This window comes from Pinus tabuliformis, chromosome 5_2 (assembly GCF_031772625.1).
Source record: "Pinus tabuliformis cultivar Carrire ecotype Pingquan chromosome 5_2, CPIR1, whole genome shotgun sequence".
In the NCBI taxonomy this organism is placed as follows: domain Eukaryota; kingdom Viridiplantae; phylum Streptophyta; class Pinopsida; order Pinales; family Pinaceae; genus Pinus; species Pinus tabuliformis.
In genome coordinates, this window is record NC_142306.1 from 82,417,292 (window position 1) to 82,442,070 (window position 24,779).

At 41.7% G+C, this 24,779-nt stretch overlaps 1 pseudogene; it reads right to left on the minus strand.

Moving 5' to 3' along the window:
* The window catches only part of LOC149157643 (auxin response factor 19 pseudogene), a 76,706-nt pseudogene extending 56,642 nt beyond the window's left edge, over positions 1-20,064 (minus strand).
* Positions 20,065-24,779: the final 4,715 nt, after the last annotated feature.

The window sequence follows — 24,779 nt, forward strand, 5'->3', positions numbered from 1 at the left end:
TTGCTGCTTCAAATAGGTCATCATGGAGTTTTCGCTATAACTTTTTTTCTATGAATATTTGGAAGCTGAGAGTAAAACCACGTGGATCCAAAATCTTGGTGAACCTCATGTACAAATTTCAGATCTTTTCAAGCTACATTTTAAGAGATATGATCCGAGGAAGTTAGGGTTTTTGCAGGCTCTAGAATTACATCTCAAACAGGTGACCTTGGAAAAATCGTCATAACTTTCTCTCTGAGCATCGGATTCAAATTTCATAAAAATAGACAGAAAGAGGATGCACTTTAGTTTGTTGGGTATTATTTTTAGGACAGAAGGTCAAAACAGTGACACATGACACTTTGTACAAGTTATCTCTAATGAACCAATCTATAATTAGTTCATCGTGGGATATTGGGAATAACTATTTCTTGAAGAATCCAATCTCGATCAGACTTGTGGGTTTGGAAAGAGGATTCTAAGGGATACGACAAGACTAAATTTTAGACCTTGCAGATCCGAAATTACAGAGATACAATAGATTCAATATTGAGCTCCTACAAAGCTAAAAAACAAAATAAAAACAAAATTTGTAGTTTTTAAAATTTGCATAAGTTTTGTTTGAAAAAATAGTTTGAAGTGATTCGAAGGGAATAGTGAAGCATAATTATCATGAATTGATGCCCTGAAGAAAGAACATGGAAACATGTAGTAAGAAACCTAAAATCTATACTAGGACACATGAAGAAGAGGAAGAAATGCAACATGATATATTAAAATTGCGAGACCAAGTGCAACACATTTCGCTCTCGCAAAAAGTAACAAAAATTGAATTGGAAGCCACGATGAATGTTAAGATAGATGTTATAAAAAGGGACATGAGAGTTTGAATGATGGCATAAAATCAAACATGGAAGCAATGATGAATGTCAAGATAAAAGGGTTAAAGGAAGGTTTGGCAAAGTTGTTAGAAGAAAGGTGTCCCAGTGGTGACAAGGCAATCCATGAAAATCATGATGAAGACAAAAAGAATATCAATTACGATTTTAGAGACTCCAATGTGGGGTTTAAGAACCACCACAGTCCAAATATAGATATGAGTAAGTTTGATGGCAATAATTTGGTAACTTGGATACTACAAATGGAGCAATATTTTGATCCACATGATGTCCAACCCTAACAAAAGGTACGTATTACATATTTATATTTAGAACCCAATCAGTTTGTATGGTATAGATAGATTTGTTCTCATCAGCCACTTGTCACCTTGTCAATTTTTATGGAGGAAATGATAGCATATTATGAAGACACAAAGAGCAACACCTTCTTTAGACAATTGATAAATCTCAAACAAAAGGGGTCAATGGTGGAGCACATTGAGGACTTCCAAAAATTGAATATAAGGGTAAATGATATTCCAGAGGAGCATAAGATTGATGTCTTCATAAGTACTTTAAAGGATAACATCCAACATGAGGTTTTCCTTTGGGAACCTGATTCATTAGAGAAGGAATTCAGGTTGGCAAGAAAAGTGGAAAGAAAAATTATGGCAGCAAGGAACTCTACCACTCACAACTATAAAGATGGAAGTGTTGTTGCTCCTAGACTTCCACAACCTACACGGATGACACCACAATAGTTGGAGGAAAAAAGAGAAAAAGGGCTTTGTTACAGTTGTGATAGTAAATACACTAAAGGTCATAAGTGTGCTAAGAAGAAATTATTGTACATAGATTGTGAAGAGGAGGAAGAAAAGGATCAAGAAATGTCAAAAGAAGAGGATATACACTAGGAACCAACCCAAGAGAAAGAAGAAATGAATCTGACCATATCTTGTAATACATTGTAACTTATGGATATCATCCACTATCCATCACATCATATTTAAGAGAAAATTCTAAGGTTCAAGCAGTGGAAGATCACATCGAGCATCAACAACAAGTTCTGCAACTCTTAATGGATAACTTCAGTTTGGCGCAAAAGCAAATGAAACAATATGTGGATCAGCATCAGAGCAAAATAATTTTTTATGTAGGTGATTGGCTATTTCTATGGCTACAACCATACAAACAAAATTCTCTCAAGCAAGCTAAGAAGGATAATAAATTATCACCAAAGTATTATGGTCCTTACAAGTTATTTCAAAAGATTGGTATTATGGCATACAAATTGGAGATTCCTTCATCTTGCCGAGTGCACCCAGTTTTCCATGTTTCATGCCTAAAGAATGTTATAGGTGACAAGCTCCTAGTTCAAACAATATTGTCAGAACTTGACGATGAAGGAAAAATCATACTTGAACCTAAAGAAGTCATGGAAACAAGAACCTGACAGCTATGAAATCGATCAATTTCAGAGTATCTCATCAAGTGGAAGAACTTACCCGCTGAAGATTCCACATGGGAGGATGAGAATTTTATACAGAAGCATCCAAAACTACTCAAACATTGAGGACAACACTTTTCTTAAGGAGAGGGTCATGTTAGGTCCCTATACTACTATTTTAGCTTGTTATTTTTATTAATGCAACCGCCTTATTGTATTGTTGTGCCTGTGTAGTCCCCATATTGTTATTATTGTGCCTTATAGAAGCCCACTATTGTTATTGTTGTGCCCTTACAATATTGTTGCTATGTAGGCTCTGATTATATTGTGACCCCTTAAGACTCCTATATATAGAAAGGAGGCCTTGTCATTTTTATCATCCAATAATTGTTCATTTATGTAATGTAAAGGAGGTTTCCCCCTCGACAGGCTAATTTTGAAGTCGTTGATCTATCTTTTCTACTATTTTGTGAGTTTGTTGCATAACAAAACTTGCCTCATAGTCGAAATTACAGAGGGACTAATTTTCCCTAGTTGTTGGGGCGAAGCTCTGCAGAAGGAGGCCAAAATACAATCCTAAAATCACAACCAAGGTAACACTCCATATTCAATTCCTTAATAGGCCAAATATTGATCCTAAATGGGCCAAAGGTCTGTTCTAGACTAGGCCAAATTTTGATCATAGAAAGTCATGAAATCCATAGGGATATTTCACAGAGTTTCGTTGGCCTATTAGCACAAGGATATACTACATATGTTTTCCTGGTAACCTTCTTTGAATAGAGAGATTTTTCCTTCATGCACCATAGAAAAAATAGCTCTTAAACCATGGAGAAACCATAGTCCCAATTGTTATAGATAAGTTGTCAGAATATGAAGATGTTAGACTGAGGTATGTAGATGAAGGTAGAGATGTGTAAGCTAACTCGCATTCTTTCTCCAAGGTGGCTCAAAATTACTTCAAAACCTTATCAAAAGAGAGCTATAAGAAGCCTTAGTCCAATAACAGAGTTAAATTTCAATGGTATTTCTTCAAAAACAACTTAGGTTTATGAGATATGAACCTTGCTCCACTACATATCCAAACTAATTCTACTATCTACTTAGCCAACTTCTTTTTCTTCTCTTTTGTTTTTTTGCTTGAATAAATGATAGTTAAAGTGGAGGAAATACTAGCCTTTATTTATACTACTTCAAACATATTGAACCGTCCATGTGTTTTTTAGGAGGTCGACATATCTTTAGTGGAGGAGACGACTTGTTCTTAAGAGTTGACCTGTACATTTCTACTGTTATTACATCCATTATTTTGTTTTTGGATATCATTTGACTTCTCTGTTTGGGCTGAAAATAGGTTTATTATATGGGTATCAAATGAATTAATTTGAATATCTTACCAGGGATTCCAACATATGATATATTTGGAGTTACTTCTGATATTCAAAAGATTCTAGCATAATAGGATCTTCAAGATATTAGAAAATTGTGTATATAATTTTCTTAACATGCTCAGGGAAGTGCCACTCATGTAGGAGGACTTGGTATCTCAGGGAAGTTCCACTCATGTAGGAGGAATTGGTATCTCAGGGAAGTGCCACTCATGTAGGAGGAGTTGCTATCTTTATCCAAGATGCAGAGAAGATTGAACAAGATGTATAACCATGCAATCCTTGCTTTACCATCAGTGACAACTTCTTAACAGTATATACACAAGAAAAAAAAATCCAATAAAGGGAGGCCACATAGAAAATGTCTATATAACTTAAAGAAGTCACATAGTAGAGTTGTAGGCAATTCTGATAGGTTTGCAAGATGTTTTTGAGGCTCTAAACAACGTTTTCAAACTACAAAAATTATGTAACTATCATACACATAGTTTCTATAGACTAAATGAAAGAGCTCATAGAGAGATCTCTAAGGACATATTATAATTACAAAACAAAGCTAATATGAGGGCGCTATAACTAAAATAATAGAGAGGAAAATAAGGTATAAATTCACTTCCAGGAGGTGTAACTTTGAAACCAAAGATTAGATTTGGATATAGAAGTGGTCAATAGAAATATCTTGGAAAGTAGAATGTTTCCATGGAGTTAGATTTTCAATTCTAGTACACAACATTTCAGGAAATTAACATAAGCTTGTTATAGGAAAACAAGGAAAATTCGGTAAAATTGTCCAAAAATTTCACAAGACATATATTTCAACCCGCAACTAAGATTTGGGAAAACAAGCACTCAGCAGAAAGTTATTGAAGAGGAGAATGTTTCTATCATCCCAGAATTTTAGTTTGGGATAGAAAAATTCTCAAGAAATTAAAATGTCTTCAATGGCCTATAGTACCATAATTAACAAGAGAATCCTAAGTATGGCAGATGCTTAGGGGTCCTACAATCATGAGGAAGAGATCAAGGGTATGAATATTAGCATGAGTAATATTGAGACAAATTCAAATTGGCATGGAAGTTGTAGGTTAGAAAATAGAGACCTGAAGGAGACCATGAAAAGTCTCAAACTAGAGGTGCTCAGCTACAAGGATGATGAGGGAACAACAACAAATTAACACTTGGATTTAGCATAGCCTAAATAATCTGCAGATGAGAATGGAAAAGAAATTTGATTATAAGCAGGAAGGGGAACATGATTCACAAGTTAGGGGGTAGGATGTTGAATATTCGAGGCATGCGATGAGTGTTGTTAGGCAATAACATCGCTCACGAAGAGAGCCTATGTTTCCTTAGAATTTGGAAGTGGACCAAGTGGATCACCAATGTAAAAACAAAGAAGGAAACTTGACTTGGATAATTTGTAAGGATATCTTAGGAAGATTAAGCCATCTACATTTGATGGTGAGCATAATGTGGTTCCTAAGAGACAACCCTCAGGTTGATAATAGGATTCAGTGCCTTGGACATCTTAGAGTTTTCAAAATATATATCTATAATGCTCCATATTTACATATAAATGCATCAAATTGGTTCAGATATCTATTCCAAAGGCTAATCTAATAAACACACACAGTGATTATTCTGTTCTTAAAGAATTAATATTCGGGTATGGTGCCCTGCACACATAAAATGTAGTTCCATAGTTCATTGTAGCATGGTTGGAAAGTAGAAAATAGAGGAGGGGAATTAATATAGAGGGCTAATATTATAATCTTGTGCATTAAATTCCAACAAAAATATGGAACAAGTGATGAGAATGCAAATCAGAAAAAGTGGAGTGCATTTTAAGTACTTCCATCTCAAATATCATAAGCACCAAGCAACAAAACATGACATAGATGAAACTAAAATTATGAAATTATTTCCAACAACTACAATTTACATGATTTCTGAGAAGAACAACACATATGAAACAATAAACAGAGAAGGAAACACATACTACACTTTCAACATTTGGAATCACAAAAACTTCTTTATTAATCTTCAAAACACAGCATACATCCCATATATCTCCAAAACTTGCACTACTTGCAAATTAGATCAGCCTATGAAATAGAAAACACCAACCCTTCTAAATTAGTTCTTTGTGCCTTTTGTAAAATGCTTTTCCAAAATTGAGAACCCCTTACAAAATATGCTCCCAAAAATCTTACAATTGTCTCCCCACGAAATAGCTTGAGAATGTTACTAGCACAGTTTTCTTAATTATTACATAATAGTCTTGATTTCATTCTCGAAACAAACCATTTACGAAAACATCAAAATAACATGAAGTGTCATGATTGACATGGCCAAAATATCTTCATTGTTGGCAGGCTATTTCTGGTGGGAGGGATCCCGAATCTATGATTTGGACTTGTGGCGGATTAACAAATTGATCACACTTTTACCATAACGTTGGGTTTGGCAAGGGAGAGTGAAAGAATTTTTGATAAGCTGTCTTTAGGCTAGTGATCTCAATATAATTTGGCTTGGAAAAAAACAAAGTCTTTACCAACTAGAGTAGATGGAAGTCCCTCCGCAAATAGTTGACTATAGTCTTCCCTTTGAGGGTGGAAGTCTTCTCATGAGAAGAGTCTACCTTGATTTTTGCTTCCACCAACATTTAATGATACCACTCTCATGGGAATAGGTTCCCTAGAATCTTCCAATAGCTAGGCAATCTAGTTCTCATAATTCTATCAAAATCTAAGTCAAATGCAGCTACAAATTTTACTAGATTACCTAAACACTCCTCAACTTTGGCCCTCTCTACTTCCTTCTCAATCATATTGGAAATTTCAATGATGGCCCCTGTCCTTGTGGTTGAAAGCAATTGGGTGTAGTGGTGCTAGAAGTGCTCTACACTGGCTGATGGTTGAACGAGATTGAGCACAAGAGGAGCAATAAACGAACATCATTGAAATGAAATAAATTTTAACCCCAAAGGTTAGCGTGTGATAGCTTTATAGGTTGGTAACATGGTGGAGTGACGCGTTGGGTGGGGAGAGAGATAGTGGGGAGATGTTTGGAAAGGACATTTAGAGACACCAGTTTGGATGAGAAGGGGAGTAGGAGGCCCTCGGCCTTACAAATATCACGCTCACTTTTTGACATCATTGATGTGTTGGCACTTTGGCGGATGGTGTGGTCCCCATACTCCAGTGGGATGATTAAACAAGGTCGAGAGAAAGGCTCAACCCCACCCCCCCCCAAGAGTTGATCCTGGCCATTGATTGGTCGCACCCAATAGTTGGTGTTGACCATTCCGAGGACTATCCACCACACTAGTTACCCCATCAAAATACTTTCAAGACTGGGCGGTCTTAGGACTGATGGAAATCTGCCCAATAGTTGTTTGTTAATTAGTTGTTTTTCATATAATGCAGAGGTGGACCCCCTTCCTTTTTTCTTTTACCTTTTATTTTTTTTCTAGGTTCTCCTCATTGTCCCTCTAAGATACACCTTCAGGTGTTACTATCAGGTGGACATCGCCTACTTATTTACATCCTGGCATGTTATTTATGTGCCATCTATGAGTCTTCTAGGGTGCTCCCATCAAAGCACCATTGTCGGGATGATGTCATTTTGGTCCTCCACTCGTGATGCTTAACATTTTTCACTCCTAACATTCTGTCAGGTGGATCCTGTCGAGTGGGTTCCACATGTGGCTAATAGAATTTATTTCTATCACTAATGTGTCGACCATGTCTACCCGGGGCTTCGCATAGAGGCTCTGTCAACTTTTTCGTTGAGTTTGGCACTTAAGCAAACTTTGGATATGCACCAAAGATTCACCTAAATGCCTTTTAGCTATGCAATATTTGACTTGTGGTCTCCAACTTTGACTGACTCTATCTCACGTTCCAAGAGGCCATTTTGAAACTTATGCATACCAGTGGAAAGATCTTCTAGATCACTTTCTAGTTGAGTGGGTCCAATGTGGTCTTTGAGCTAATATTTTGCCTAAAAAATGGCTTCAAAAACTGTTATTATTTGCACTAGTTCTCTTGATATTTTTCAATTTCTCCTTGGATATGCCTCAGCCTTACTTTCCTTTTTAATATTGTTTTGATTTTATGGATTTTTCAATCCCTCTCTATATACCAAAACAAATCTCCTTTGCTATTGTTAGGGTCCTATAATAATAGGATTCATAATTTTGAATTGGCTATGGTTATTCTTGTAATATTGTAGATACTTTTGCATTGTGCAAAATGTTTTCCATATTAAAAATTAAAAAATGTAAAGAGGGTATGTCCTAAAAGAATAATCAAAGGACAAAAAGAAATAAAAAAGATCAAAAAAGTGAAAAATATGAACCCCAAAAAGAAATAAAAATAGATCATGAAAGTGTGCAAATTCAAATGCCACTACTTTTACTTTACTATGCAAAATAAGATTGTGTGCAGCTTGTTAGAAATGCCACAATCCATGATGGTCAAATAGCTTAATCTTAACTCATTCATGCTTTAAATTTCATGTTGATAGATAGAGAATAAAGATCTAGCCAAACTGTTTAACCTTGGCAGATCAGTAGTTAGGTAGAGAATAATAATGAGCTCATCAATTTAATCTGAGCCATTGGAAGTTATAAGGTTAGAATTAGATAGTTTGCTTGTCAAAATAAAAGGAAATAAAGGGTCTGCAAGCTCAAATGCACCCATTAAAATGAAGAAAAAATGTTAGGGTAAATAAAGGGTAGGTAGAAAAAGTTTTGCAAAGTGCACAAATTGGCTAAGACAAAAGAACATTTATCATGCTTAATCCTATGTTTCATGTGCAGGAGGAATTGTGAGAAAGAAAGGATATTCACCAAGCTTGTTTACTAATTTCCCCTCATTTCACTACACCCCCACATACTTATTTGCTAATTTCCCCATTATCCCTTCATTTCTTATAAATACCCTTTTCCCCTCATTTTGACCTTTACCCCTTGGTTTCACACATTTCCCTAGAAATTACCCTTCAAAAATCATCCCCCTTCCCAAAACCCCTTTCCCTAGTGTGAAACCCATTCCCCATTACAAATATCACTTCCCCCCTTATTAATTTCTCTTTTCCCCTCAAAAACCCACAAAAACCCTTATCCTAAGTTTTTATGCCCCCGCATTATGTAATTAACATCCCCCACTTCATATTTCCGCAATACCCTTTTTAACCCACCAACCCTTGGTGCAGTTTAAAAACCCCCGCCACATAACCCAAAGTCCCGCCTTATTAACCCACTGCTTATATTAAAAAACCCAACATTATTCGTTAATTAATTGCATTTATGTGTAATTAAACCCCGGGCCCCGCCAAATCACTTTCCCAATTCCATCCATGCAACTCAACTGCACGATTTCCCTCTGATCTCCTACCCCCAGATCCGATGATGTACAACCATATCGTGCGTATTCATTGTCTGATCGATAATAGCCTGAGAGCATGCAAGATTCACGGATTTGCCTGGGCACTGCTCTGCTACGTGGCAACACCGGGTTAGATCGCATGCTTGTGAAAAATACCGCCTGTCATCCAAAAGCAGTGTGATGGCACACAAAACCACCTCCCCACCTAAATTGAAAACTGCCCATTGCTCATTAAATAATTTCTGCACCAAAATGTGACTGTTGTCAGTTAAAAGGCAAAAAAAGCCCCAATTTGCTCTTTTCTTGCATTTTCACTATAAACCTACTACTTAGCCATTTGCGACACCCTGAACCTCTGCGACCAATTTGACCACCTTTTTCCACCTGAAGATACTCTAGATACCCAATTGAAGTAGCCAGTTGATAGTTGAAGCCTCAATACCTTCTACAGTTACCACAGAACTTGGTTTGCACACCAATTCGCCAAATTCCAAGTATTCTTGGAAAAAACCAGAACGACCCTTGAATTTGAAAACACACAGTTTAAATTGAAAGGTTACTTTATATTGAATTAATTAATGAAACTTTCTTGAATTGAGAAGAAACCTATTTGTACATCCCAAACCCTTTTACAAACTGTAATTACCCTCCCACTGTTCAAGAGCTCCTAAACGTCACTCCTGAAAGCACTAAAAGCCTAATTCAAATATGTAAACCCAATTATGGCTTCCCAAACCTCTATGGACATGAGACCTCTGCAAACCCTTCACTTGGACATCGAACACCTTACATTAGTAGACAAAGACTTCCAAATTAAGGACACTGCTTCCCCTATGTACCTTCTAAAGCTCCACTGCAGGAGTAAGGACAAATTTTTAAACCAAAATGATGACATCCACCTTTGGGATTCCAATTTTCCCAAGTGTTTGTTCCCAAAGTTCACCCATTCCCAGAAATCATTCACTTCTGCCAAGCTTGCTACATTCCCATTCAAAGATCCATTGTCACCCCTGACTAGCAAGTTTTGTTCACCATCACTATAGAATCCATTAACCAAATTCTACAAGTCCAACCAAGCCCAAATGAGACCCAACTTTCCATTGAAAGCATGCTTGACCTCTATACCACGTTAGACCTTCCCAGGATAGCCAAAAGTTTCCAAACTTTCATCATAGAGGAGTGTCATACCCCTACAGAGAGTCCACCATATGTTGTCACCATTTTTTATAAAAGAGGTAGACAAATCATCACCATGCTTTCCTGAATTTTAGGATATATCACACATGAACATGCGGATGAGGTTGTCCTGGCTTTCCTCTCTATCTTTTGCCGAGGAAAGCCTCCTGCTACAATGTATAACTATGCTCAGTTCATAGCAGATAGAATGCATGAGAAATTCATCAGACTACCAATTGAGAGAGTCTTCAAGTACTCATCTGTATTGTTTCACATGTTTTTATATTACCAGTCAGACAAGTTTCCTATCAACATTCAGAAGTTAGATACCAAAGGAAACCCAAGATCAGTCATCTACTAGACACCATTGATCCAGAAATTTTCCACTATTTTTTCCTATAAAGACTTCATTGATTCATTTGTCCATCCAGTTATGAATATGCTAACCAGTAGCCATCAGCCCAAAATCAGTCAAGAGATCAAAAGAGTTCCACAGTTGGCAAAGAACAGTGGAAACAATGTAAACTTTGAAACGGGAACTGATACTGTTACCCGTTTCGTAGAGATAGCTAAAAAGTGACCTGATTTTGAAAATGGGTGATGCAGAATGCACATGTTTTTTTTAGAGCATAGTTTTTGGCACTTTAGTTTTTTTTATGTACATCACGTTTTAGAATGGTAGTGATTTTCATGCTGATTTAAAAAAGTGAGCATTCTGCATCACACTCCTTTTTTAAAAGCTCTGTTTTTTGGCTTTAAATTTTTTAATGTATAAAATGTAAATAATTATTTAGTAAATTTGATAATTTTTGAAGTGGTCGTTTTCTTCACATTTTCTTGTTTTTTATTATAATTTTAAAAAAAAATTTCGTAAGGTTTTTACTGTTTTGCATTTTTAAATTAGAAGGTCGATATTTAGACTTTTCGATATTCTACATATTTATACATCCTTAATTAATTTTTCAATCGACATGAAATAATTGTTTCTAAAAAACGATATTTTTTAACAATGGACATAAAAATAACAATTTTCAACATAAATATAACTAAAAAAATACATGTTTTTATAATTTTTTGTTAGAATTGACATGTCAAAATCACAATTTTTATACGATAATTTTAACTAAAAATGGTTAAATAATAGCTTTTTCTATGAATTTCATGTCAAAAAAATAATAAAAATCACTTTTTTTTTCAAAAAATAATGATTAACTTAAAAATCAATGCAAAAATCACATATTACCAATATTGAACGTATAACAACCCTAATTGAGTGTTTATTCTTCTCATAAAATGTCAAAGTCAAAACATTGCAAAGCTTAATTTACAAGCATAACTTAAATTTAATCAACAATGTCACGTAATCCAAACTCTTCGTCCTCTAGAGTTTCATCATTGTCCTCTTCCACAATATTTTCTGTTTCATTTTGCTCATTTTCCTCTTCTAATGGGTCTTTGATGTCTGCGAAACTCCCAATGTATGTCTTTCCAAACATTCCATGTAATGGTGGTTGGGGTTCCTTTGCCTTTTTTGCCACACGTGATTCACTAAAGTCCCCTTTCTTCAACCCAATTTCTTGCATTGCATCTGGAAGAAATTGAAGACCATTAATTCTTTGCTGAATGAAATTGCATTGTACTGGATCTTTTTCAATTGCAATGCAATTTTTTCCTTTTTGAAGGCAACATGCTAGTGTTGTACCTAATTTTCAAGCACAAAAGAAATAATGAACTAAATTAGTACAATGACATATTAATTAAAAAGATAACATATTGAAATTCAATTCCATATAATAAAACTTACCTGAGCTAGAAAATAAATCCAAAACACAATCTCCTTCATTTGAACAAATGTCTATAAGATAGTTAATCAATAATTGTGGTTTTTGATAAATGTTAACTATCTCTCATTTTGCTTCTTTGTCTTCATATGTTAGTTTTCTCACAACAACATCATAACTCAGTATTTGGCTATGACTCTTTCTGTCTACCCGATTAAAAATCATAGACATATGGCTATCATCTTTTTCCCAACTATCAATATGAATGAACTCACAATCATTTATAAATTGTTGATCTTCATTGTGAAGAAGATTTGACTTTTCCCTGTAACATGAAATAGTAAAAGTTAAATTAACTTGTACATAAATAAATTTTTCAACATTAATCAAATATACATTTTAAACGTCTTACCATGTAAGCTGCATCCTTGAATTTGTTTCCCCCTTAAGCTTGACAATATCATTGCCAATTGTGTGTCTAAATGAAATGTCACAAATCTCCATAATGGTGATGACGTGACTTCTACAAATCTCGCAACCACTTTACTAAAAGCTTGATAAGTATAAGGGTCACTATCATAGTCAATATTTGGAATATTGAAACCATGGGGAATATCTGCAATGACTAGGGCATAATCCCTTTTAGGTATGAGTTTAGCAATGTCTTCACAGTCGCCTTGTATTACTTGATATTGAATAGTGTCTAGCCCATTCCAAATGAAATGATTAAGAGTTGGATCAAGTTGAATATCCTTAATACGTTGCTTCCTCAGTCTTTCGATCTTTATTTTTTCGATAAAGGTTTTGAAACTATCTGGCACTCCATTATCATCCTTCCTCATCTTTTATAAAATAAACAAATATATGTGTAAGTTATAAATTAAAAATAGTACACAGGTGAATAAAAATGAATGTATAAATCAAGATACCTTTTTAAATGCAAGATAAAAAGCTTTTAATGTTGATGTAGAACTTGAATCTGGATAGTTGCGTACGACATCATCCCAACTATCTTCATTCAACAATCTAACCATTTGTTCTTGAATTTTCATGTAAACTTTGTGACTGCATAGATAAAGTAACAAAAAGTTAATATAATGATATGTATAACAAATACTACCAAGAACAGCATGTTTAATTTAAAATATAATTATAATCTAGAAATAAATAAAAATATTTCAAGAAACTTACTTTTGAAATTCTTCAGACATTTCCTCCAATGATAATTCCCCTGACCTCACATGAGATAATAGTGTTTTGACAATTTTTTCATCTTTCACTCCTTGCATCGCCCTCCAAGGTGTGATAGTCATATCGTCTGGAAGATGCTTCATTTCAGGAGCTAATTTACTGTTGCCACATATGAATGGCTTAGACTTTTTGACCTTCTGGTTTTTAATGGCAATGTCTTCCCACATGACAAAAATCTCATCAATCAACCTCCAAACATCTCCAGTTCTAAATGCCAATTGGAAAATGTTATCAACACCTCTGAATAAATCACTATGTTTGCTGCCCTTTCCACCTTTTGAATTGGTTTTCTCTTCAATTTGATATCCTATTTCCATACAACATTCCTTTCGGAACTCTACAGTAACTTTTGTCCTATCCCCACCACATTTTTCTTCAAATTCACTATGAATAAATCTAACCCTTTGGATGAAAGTCATAGACATCCTATATTCATTATCTGAATTATGATCCCATGCCACTAACTTTGCTTCTGTATCAGATAAACCAGCATAAATGATACATTTCATTGTTTCAAAACGTGGGTTATTAGGATATTCCTCCATCAATTGTCTTTGAGCTTCTACAGAATGGTTCCCCCCAAGCACATAATAATTGTATTCAAAACATTTTGACTTATCAAATGCTTCTTTGTTGGGAACTTGAAGTGGATCAACAAGAAGCACATAACTAACCACATGAGCATATGGATTGTACCTCATCAATGTCTTCAAGTTGTGAACATGCAGATGATGTGGCTTTCTAACTTGATATTGACATTGTCCTTCACTTGCTTTATAGGTTTGCCTGACATTAAGCTGAAATGTGCGACCACCATCAATTAAGTTTCTCTTTGTCAAATTCTCTCGAATGACATTTTGTTTTGTTTTGATAATGCCATCTTCTAAATCAGCTCCTGGTGTAATGATTTCTCTGCTTTCTTTTGAAGTTTCACTAGGTCCTTGACTGCTGGTAATGACTGCTTCAAAATCATCAACTCTACTTTTCTTGGTCATAACATTCCCACCAGAGTTATTCTTGGGCATTGTTACTTTTGGATTTTTATGGCTCTTCTCAGTTCCAATGTCATCTTCAGTAATGACAACATATGTTTCATCGTCAATTTCAACTTCATCGTTCTCAAAAGTAACTTGTTTACCCTTGCTAGATTTATCCACCAGAGACCTTTTTTTCTGATTCTTTGGATGTAGTTTTGTAGCATTATCAATTACTTCATTTTGCCTATTTTCCATATTTTCTTCTGACAATGAGTAAAAACTACTGACAGCTTTCATGATATCATTCTCAATGAAATGAATGCCTCCCAACCTAATTGAACAACTTTCAATGAAATTCTGCCAAACAAAATATCATATGTCAATAAAAAACAAAGTTAAAAAATATAGTGAGACACTTTCAAAAACGCAAAATACAAATATAAATAATAATATTTACAATGTTTTGTGTCATCTCATTTACGATTTGACTACACAACTTTGTAGATACCTCTCTCGTGTCATACAATGAATATGATAGTTGGTATTTAACCCTTTCATGTGACTTGGGAGCTTTTGTAAGTACGTAAACAACTTCAGTGTCCGGTACCAAACAAATATTTACGACTCTTCCCATCACCTCAAAAATTCCACTATCATTCGGTATATCGATATATAGATATATATTCACATTTGCGCTTTCTCTTTCTTTCACATACCACATTCTTGATGGAAATTTCACCTCTTTCGAATTCTTCCAGTCTGAAATCATCGTCTTATCACTTGAGGCACTTGAAAGATTTGTAGTCATGAGCTCAGGTGGAGTTCGTTCACCAATGTTTCTTTTAGATGCACCTTTATGAGTCTTTGGTCCAGAAAGATTCATTTAAATTCTCTTTGATGCCATTTTCCTGAAAAATAGAAACACATAAATCAGTAAATAATAAAAACATATTAACTTAAAGTAACAACGAAAACATATCATAAATTTTAATCAACAATCGCCCCACCCACCGCCCCTCATATTCCAAAAGGACATGCATTAACATTCCAGTGTAAAAAAGTAAATCACGAATAAAACATTTTGCTCGGGCGCCCTCACCCACCCCCCCCTGCATGGCATGGGCGCCCTCACCCACCCACCCGCCCCAAGCATCCAAACCCCCCCAACCCGGCGGCCCGGACGCCCTCACCCGCCCCACTGCCCAGGCGCCCCGTCCCAACCCCCACAACCCTCTCCGGCCCAAGCGCCCTCACCCGCCCGCCCACCCACCCCAACTCTCTCCCTACTCCACCCCCACCCCACCCGCTCGCCCGCCTGCCTGACCGACCGACCGACCGACCCAGGCGCCCTCACCCACCCCTCCGGGCGCCCTCCCTACCTCTCCCCCAACCTGCGCGCCCCGCACACCCTCACCCGCCCGCTCCAACCCTCCCGGCGCCCCACCCCTCCGGGCGCCCTCGCCCACTCGACCGCCCCACCCCTCCGGGCGCCCTCACCCGGCCCCCTCCCGACGTCCTCACCCACCCGCCCGCCTCACCCGAACCCCCCTCCACCGGGCTCCCTACCTCTCCCCACACCCCCTCACCTGCCCGCTCCAACCCTCCCGGCGCCCTCACCCCTTCGGGCGCCCTCCCCCGCCCGTCCACCCTGCGCCCTCACCCACCCGCCCGCCTCAACCGAACCCCCCTCTGCCCGGGCTCCCTACCTCTCCCCCAACCCGCCCACCCGCACCCCCTCACGCACCCCTCACCCACCCGCTCCAACCTGCCCGGTGCCCTCACCCACTCGCCTGCCTCACCTAAACTCCCCTCCGCCTGGGCTCCCTACGGCACCCCCTTACTCTGCACCCCTTCACCCGCACACACCGCACCCCGTCACCCGCCCGCCCTCGCCCGCCCCCACACCTCTGGGAGCCTTCACCCGGCCCCCCGCCGGGCGCCCTCACCCGCCCACCTGCCTGGCGCCCTTAGCCACCCGCCCGCTTCACCCGAACTGCCCTCCGCCCGGGCTCCCTCGTGCAAGTGCCACCCGGGCCGTCCGCGCCCTCGCCCGGTAGGCAGGGTCGCCCTGCGAGGGTGAGGGCGGCCCGGGTGGCGCCTGCACGAGGGCGCCCAACCTCGTGCAGGCGCCACCCGGGCCGCCCGCGCCCTCGCCCGGCACGCAAGGCGATTCCGGGAATCGCCCGGCACGCAAGGCGATTCCGGGAATCGCCCTGCCTGCCAGGCGAGGGCGCGAGCGGCCTGGGTGGCACCTACACGACGGGGGGCACCCTTGTGGAGGCGCCACCCGAGCCGCCCTCGCCCTCGCCCGACAGGCGTGACAGGCACCCTCATGCAGACGCCACCCGGGCCACCCGGGCCCTCGCCCGGCAGGAAGGGCAATTTCAGGAATCTCCCTGCCTGCCGGGTGAGGGTGCGGGCGGCCGGGTGGTGGCCTACACGAGGGCGCCTGTCACGCCCCTACACTTGCGGTAGTCTTCCAACCACTTGTAGCAAGGTGCAACACCACCGAACGCTTTCTTTTCACCAATACTAACATTCGTGGACTACGCCTACTTTCACATTAACATACTTAGCTTGTGTTTCGCAACTAAGTAAAAGCAATTATCCTTTATACTTAATGAAGCCCATACTCATTCATTATCATCATGCAATTAAACCGAGAACATCAACAATTGCAGCAAGTATAAAGGGGAGGGGCAACTCCCCGTAATGTGAGTCTACCCGACAATTTTATTAAGAATATCAGATTACAATACAACAGTGTGTCTTGGCCGAACCAAGTCTCACACTTAACCAATTTTTACAATAGACAGGCCACTTGCCTTTTACAACATGTTGTGCACTCTTGCACGAAGGGAGGTGCTCACCCGAGCCACGAAAGATCCCTTAGTCATGTCCTACACAAAACTGTACACTATAATTCACCCCCAGGCACACTAGCCCAACCTTCGCACTTATTTCAAGACTCCACCAAGCATGCAATCCTCTTTGGAACAATGCGCATGAGATATGCGTAGTTCCCTCTTAACTGCGCACCTGTTCTTTTCCTTATGCGAAGATGTGAGAGCGAATGTCTTGTCTTTCAAATGAGCTCATGCTCCACTTACTTATACCAAACTTACGTGAGTTTTAAGGGGGTGTGCAGCCCCATGGTCGACCCCACAAGCTTTCAACGCATGCCCACTTGTCTTCATTCCCAAGTCGGCTTGCTTCCTTTCTTTACATCGCATATATACGTGTGTTTATCTCAACACTTAGTTGCATAAGTGTTTTTCTAACGTCACACTTTATGTCGCATTTCCTCCGTGCTCTGTCGCACCCGTCGCACATCGTGATTGAACGCACCCGCACGCCCGCCCACGCCCTTGCCCGTGCCCATGCACGATCGCCCGCCATCGCCCTGCTCCACGAAGGCCTTACATCCTCCTCCACCTGAAATCATTGTCATCCTCGACAACATACCATCTCGGTAGCCATCCACCAAGATCATCATCATCCACAATGTCGACCTTTCTACACAAGGCAAACATCCCTGCAACATATGTAGAGACTCTTTCCCCACTATGTCCCAGCTTAATGACCACTGCCACCAAGCTCACCATACCAAGGTATGCTCTCCATCAGATGTCATCTCGATCCATGATTTCTGACCTCCTGTCTTCATCATGTGTCCTCATGTGAACCGTTGCCATGATACTCCAACATAATGCTAACACATCTCTGCCCACTGCTAGCCCTCATGCCTGAACTAGTCGGATGGCCAGTCCAACTGCCACGCTCAATCCATGAGAGTGAACATCCTCATGCCACCATCAGTTGTTTCTCAAAAGATCCTGCCACATCCTCGACTCATCAAGAATCTATCTCCATAATCCATGCTCAGGTCCATGGAACTCCATCCATCTCATCTTCAACATGCTGTCCATGATGTTTGGTGTCAATGTGCTATATGAAATCAGCCACATCTATCCCAACATCATCGTCCATGTGTGTGTCTCCTCCATATGAAGAGATCATCTCCTCAAACCAACTCTTAATGTGCCACATCTAGGTCCATGAAGTAACCTTCATCATATCTACAATGTGTCATCCCTCAAGTCTACCATAGAAACAAGTATGCACTTGTCTCACTTATCCATGTGTCAAAGTAGTTGAGTCTCGGCTCAACCCATGCCCAAGTCAAGGCATCATCATCATCATTGTAACTCCATCACTCCAAAGTGTCTCATATCGATCCTCCACATCAAGTCACTCTTCCAAGCCATGCCCATACATGTACTTTGAAAGTATGCATCCCATACTGCATCAAAGTCTCCTGACTTTCAGCTCCTCAATGCATCAGATCCTCTAAGTCCACCATATATGAAGTCCCTAAAATTCACAACAGTCTCATGTCATCATGAGCTCCATAAACCATTCCCAACCAATACCTCAGCAAGCATACAAGATGCCTCAACTCTCCATGTAGTAGGAATGCTCCATAGTCTACTCACAATCCATCCAAGTCCATGGTCTTGTTGTACCAAAGTGCACAACCTCCCCATCGGTTCACAAGTAATAAGTCTCCATGTCACATCAGCAAATCTACCTGCAAAACATCCCTGCCTTGGCACTCCTCATTCGATGTCCATTGACATCTCTACAAGTGCTCCCACACGATGTCCTTGCATAAGACTGCCCTGCTCCATGGCTCCAACCTGATGTCCATGACTAAGTTGCCCATGTAGTCCAACCAAGTAGACCCATCACAACAATCAGTCATCCTCATCCAAGTCTTCAATCTTCGGTTTAGTGAACTCGATCACCCAACCATATCATCATGTTATGAGTCCCTCCATCATAGCTCCTCCACCAAAGTGTCCACCAAGACTATTCCTTGGTCTCGGCCATGAGAAGTCCACCCAAGCATCATCATACCTCAAGAGTGTGCCCTCCAATCTGTCCATGAGTCATGCCGGGCACTTAGCCAATTCTCCATGTGGCTAAAGCATGACCCAATCCTCCACAATGATCATCATGTTCCTCCCTTGTCAAGGGCCTTTGCACCTTCTATCATAAGGTCACAAACAACCCCAACAAGTCCTGCAACAATCAACAATCCTTGCTTCTCCATACAAGGTCTCATCCTAGTCATCCATGGTAAGATCCTCCCTAGCATTGGAAAACTGGCTTTTCCCTTCCCTGCATACGGTCCATCTACCAAATGCCCAAATGAAACACAAGTATCAATACTTACTTCATCATCATGAGGCTCCTCCATGTGAGTATCCTCATCCATCCATGTCCACAAACTGCACGATCTTGGTCCAACTTGATCGTCCTCCAGTTCATCCTCCATCATGGTCATGTCTGCAACATCTTCAATCATCACGGCTTCCTCTTCCTTGTTTGCACAATCTGCAACTTCACCTTGCTCCATTGTCCATCCAAGTTGAAGAAGCTCTTCTTCAACATTCTTTCCATCAGACTCAGCCTTCCTCTTACGAACCAAAGCTATGGAATGCCTCACCTCAAGAGCTAGGCAATCCCACTTGTTTTGATTCAATTTCTGTCTTATCTCTAGTTCCTTGAGTTTTGCTTCAAGCAAGTCCATCTCCTTTGCAAGTTGATAGGCTTCCTCCTTATTCCTGTCAGAAACCCCTTCCTTGACCAAGGCACGAAGAGCATCCTTTGTTTCAAACAACCTTTTGCCACATTCTCCAAATCCTTGTTTTACTTCCTCTGACTCTTCAAGTAGACTCCCTTCGAATTCTTCGAAGGTTGCAAAACCCAATTTCTGCAAGATAGACATCTTTACCAAGTCACCTGCAACCTGAAACAACCCTTGTTCCACTTCGTGTGAAATGGCTTCCTTCACCTGCAAGTACCCCTGTCACTGTTACAAGCAACCCTGCTCACCGGCTTCAAACCGAAGCTTTGATACCAACTTCACTTCGGTGAAGTTGTGTAGCAGCTTCAATACTGGATCAGCTGCTCTGATACCAACTGTCACGTCCCTACACCTGCGGTAGTCTTCCAACCGCTTGTAGCAAGGTGCGGCACCACAGAACGCTTTCTTTTCACCAATACTAACATTCGTGGACTACGCCTACTTTCACATTAACATACTTAGCTTGTGTTTCGCAACTAAGTAAAAGCAATTATCCTTTATACTTAATGAATCCCATACTCATTCATTATCATCATGCAATTAAACCGAGAACATCAACAATTGCAACAAGTATAAAGGGGAGGGGCAACTCCCCGTAATGTGAGTCTGCCCGACAATTTTATTAAGAATATCAGATTACAATACAACAGTGTGTCTTGGCCGAACCAAGTCTCACACTTAACCAATTTTTACAATAGACAGGCCACCTGCCTTTTACAACATGCTGTGCACCCTTGCACGAAGGGAGGTGCTCACCCGAGCCACCAAAGATCCCTTAGCCAAGTCCTACACAAAACCGTACACTAGAATTCACCCCAGGCACACTAGCCCAACCTTCGTACTTATTTCAAGACTCCACCAAGCATGCAATCCTCTTGGAACAATGCGCATGAGATATGCGTAGTTCCCTCTTAACTGTGCACCTGTTCTTTTCCTTATGCGAAGATGTGAGAGCGAATGTCTTGTCTTTCAAATGAGCTCATGCTCCACTTATACCAAACTTACGTGAGTTTTAAGGGGGTGTGCAGCCCCATGGCCGACCCCACAAGCCTTCAATGCATGCCCACTTGTCTTCATTCCCAAGTCGGCTTGCTCCCTTTCTTTACATCGCATATATACGTGCGTTTAGCTCAACACTTAGTCGCATAAGTGTTTTTCTAACATCGCACTTTATGTCGCATTTCCTCCGTGCTCCGTCGCACCCATCGCACATTGTGATTGAACGCGCCCACGCGCCCGCCTGCGCCCTTGCCCGCGCCCGTGCACGATCGCCCGCCGTCGCCCTGCTGCATGAAGGCCTTACAACCCCCCTCGTACAGGCGCCACCCGGGCCGCTCGCGCCCTCGCCGGCAGGCAGGGCGATTCCGGGAATCGCCCTGCCTGCCGAGCGAGGGCGCAGGCGGCCCAGGTGGCGCCTGCACGAGGGCGCCACCCCTCGTGCAGGCCCCACGAGGGCGCCCCCCTCGTGCGGGCGCCACCCGGGCCGCCCGCGCCCTCACCCGGCAGGCAGGGCGATTCTAGGAATCGCCCTTCCTGCAGGGCGAGGGAGCGGGCGGCCCAGGTGGTGCCTGCACGAGGGCGCCCCCCCTCGTGGAGGCGCACCCGAGCCGCCCGCGCCATTGCCTGGTAGGCAAGGCGATTCCAGGAATTGCCCTGCCTGCCGGGCTAGGGCGCGGGCGGCCTAGGTGGCGCCTGCACGAGGGTGCCCCCACTCGTGCAGGCGCCACCGGGGCCGCCCGCGCCCTCGCCCGGCAGGTAGGGCGATTTCGGGAATCGCCCTGCCTGCCGTGCGAGGGCGCGGGTGGCCCGGGTGGCGTCTGCACGAGGGCACCCACCCTTATGTAGGTGCCACCCGGGCCGCCCGCGCCCTCGCTCGACAGGCAGGGCGACCCTGCCTGCCGGGCGAGGGCGCGGGCGGCCCGGGTGGCGCCTGCACGAGGGGCGTTGTAAGGCCTTCGTGAGCGAAGTCCGACGGGCATCGGCAACTCGTGCATGAGAGCGGGCGCACGGGTGCGTGGACAAAGTGTGGGATGGGTGCGACACTTGTGCATAGGAAATGCGACAATCCTACGACACTATGCGACATAAAATGCGACGATAATATAAACACTTAATTCGACTAAGTGTTGAAGCGTATCACACATATATGCGATGGAGAAAATACTTGAAGACGACTTGCAAGTAAGGTTCTGGGCGCATGTATGGTGGTTTGGGGGTCGGCCAAGGGGCTGCACACCCCCTGTAAACCCACATGTGAAAACAAGTTAAGGTGCATATATATAAGTGAGCATGAAGGCTCATTTGATGATCGCATTCACTCTTGGAGTCTTCGCACAAGACAAAGGAAGAAGTGCGCAGTTATAAGAGAGGACTTGCGCATATCTCATGCGCATTTCCTTAAGGAGGATTGCACGCTTGTGAAGTCTTGATCAGGTCGAAGGTTGGACAGAGGTGTCCGGGGTGAATTCTAAGGTGTAGTTTTGTGTAGGGACTTGGCTAAGGGATCTTGGGTGGCTCGGGTGAGCACCTCCCTTCGTGCAAGGGTGCACAAGATGTTGTAAAAAGGCAGGTGGTCTGTCTATTGTAAAATTTGGTTAAGTGTGAGACTTGGTTCGGCCAAGACATACTATTGTATTGTAAGCTAATATTCTTAATAAAATTGTCGGGCAGACTCACATTACGGGGAGTTGCCCCTCCCCTTTATACTTGTTGCAATTGTTGATGTTCTTGGTTAATTGCATGATGATAATGAATGAGTATGGGCTTCATTAAGTATAAAGGATAATTTCTTTTACTTAGTTGTGAAACACAAGCTAAGTATTTTAATGTGAAAGTAGGCGTAGTTCACGAATGTTAGTATTGGTGAAAAGAACGCATTCGGTGGTGCCGCACCTTGGTACAAGCGGTTGGAAGACTACCGCAGGTGTAGGGGCGTGACAGGTGGTATCAGAGCTTCGGTTCGGTGAAGCTGTTGAGCAAGGTTTGCTCGTGAAGGTTTAAAGCTGATACACAACGTGACAGTTGGTATCAGAGCTTAGTTGGAGCTGGTGTTAGAGCAGGGTTGCTTGTGACGAAGTGCAAGTATGGGTACACTTGGAAACTTGACAACTGATGACAGTGGAAGCAGGTTTAGCAGAGGTGAAGCTTAGTGCTTGGACCAAGCTGAACGACAAGGCATGGCAAGTTTGGGAGAAGGTGAAGGGAAGCTCTTGCTTTCCTTATACAGGTTGAAGCGGTTGAAAGAAGAGAATCCCCAGATTCGAGAGAAGCTTGCAGTCTTGGAAAGGAATGTTGAAGAAGAGCTTCTTCAACTTGGTTGGACAATGGAGCAAGATGAAGTTGCGGATTGTGCTAACAAGGAAGAGGAAGCTATGAAAGTTGAAGATGTTGCAGACATGACCATGATGGAGGATGAACTTGAGGATGATCAAGTTGGACCAGGATCGTGCAGTTTGCGAACATGGACGAATGAGGAGGAGCCTCATGATGATGAAGTAAGTATTGATACTTTTGTTTCATTTGGGCATTTGGTATATGGACCGTATGCAGGGAAGGGTAAAGCCAGTTTGCCTATGTTATGGAGGATATTGCCATGGATGACTATGATGGAACCTTGTATGGAGAAGCAGGGATTGTTGATTGTTGCAGGACTTGTTGGGGTTTCTTGTGACCTTATGGTAGAAGGTACAAAGGCCCTTGACAAGGGAGGAACTTGATGATCGTTGTGGAAGAATGGGTCATGCTTTAGCCATATGGAAGATTGGCTAAGTGCCCAGCATGACTCATGGACAGATTGGAGGGCACACTCTTGGGTGGACTTCTCATGGCCGAGCCCAAGAGATAGTCTTGGTGGACACTTTGGTGGAAGAGCTATGATGGAGGGACTCATGACATGATGATATGGTTGGGTGACCGAGTTCACTAAACCGAAGATTGTAGACTTGGATGAGGATGACCGATGGTTGTGATGAGTCTACTTGGTTGGACTACAAGGGTAACTTAGTCATGGACATCAGGTTGGAGACATGGAGCATGGCAGTCTTATGCAGGGACATTATGTGGGAGCACTTGTAGAGGTGTCATGGACATCCAATGAGGAGTGCCAGGGCAAGGATGTTGTGCAGACGGATTTGCTAGTGTGACATGGAGACTATTACTTATGAGCCTATGGAGAGGTTGTACACTCTTGTGCAACAAGACCATGGACTTGGATGGAGTTGTGAGTAGACTATGGAGCATTCCTACTACATGGAGAGCTGAGGCATCTTGCAGAGACCTTTGGGCCAAGACTTGTATGCTTGCTAGAGTGTTGGTTGCGGATGACTTATGGAGCTCATGATGACATGAGGTTGTTGTGACTTTTGGGGACTTCATATATGGTGGAGGATCTGATTCATTGAGGAGCTGAGGTCAGGGACTTTGATGCAGGTGCATACTTTCCAAGTACAAGTATGGGCATGGCTTGGAAGAGTGACTTGATGTGGAGGATCGATATGAGACACTTTGAGGTGATGGAGTTACAACGATGATGATGATGCCTTGGTGGCTGCACTTGGGCATGGGTTGAGCCGAGACTCAACTACTTTTGGCACATGGAGCTGATTGAGCAGCACATGGACAGGTGAGACAAGTGCATACTTGTTTCTATGGCAGACTTGAGGGATGGCACATTGTAGATATGATGGAGATTGCTTCATGGACCTAGATGTGGCACATCGAGAGTCGACTTGATGAGATGATCTCTTCATATGGAGGACACACACACATGATGATGTTGGGATAGATGTGGCTGATTTCTTGTAGCACATTGACACCAAACATCATGGACAACATGTTGCAGATGAGGTGGATGGAGT